Genomic DNA, 465 nt, shown 5'->3' with positions numbered 1-465 from the left:
CTTGGTGTACTTTTCCTAGAATATTGTTGGCAACTAATTCTTTATCATTGGAATAAGATAATAATTTTTTGTGTTGCCATGGCAACGGGTTTCTGACAGGCATTTTTTTTCTAAGTGTAGTAATTTTCGTTTCAACAATGCAATTTTATTGGTTTTATGTCAAGTCACACATAGTTTCTAATATTAATAACATACCACATAATTTAATGTAATCTTGTTTATTGAAAATGCATAAGTTATTACTTAGTACACCCTGATATTCTGTCCTGAACACTTTTGGTAAAATTATGTTGTATACCATTTAGTTTGCAGGGAATAACCCATCGACGGTTTTGGACAATAAAATCACATTAATGACGTCATAATGACGTCATAATGACAAAATTGTAGATATAATAAATTTTTACTAGTACACCATCCTCTGAAAATTTGATGGTCATACAATATACCGTTCTTGAGTTCTGA

Source organism: Branchiostoma belcheri, unplaced genomic scaffold (genome assembly GCF_001625305.1).
Source record: "Branchiostoma belcheri isolate BF01 breed outbred unplaced genomic scaffold, Haploidv18h27 scaffold251, whole genome shotgun sequence".
NCBI lineage: Eukaryota > Metazoa > Chordata > Leptocardii > Amphioxiformes > Branchiostomatidae > Branchiostoma > Branchiostoma belcheri.
The sequence above is the reverse complement of the archived record's forward strand: the minus strand, read 5'-3'. Positions refer to the sequence as shown.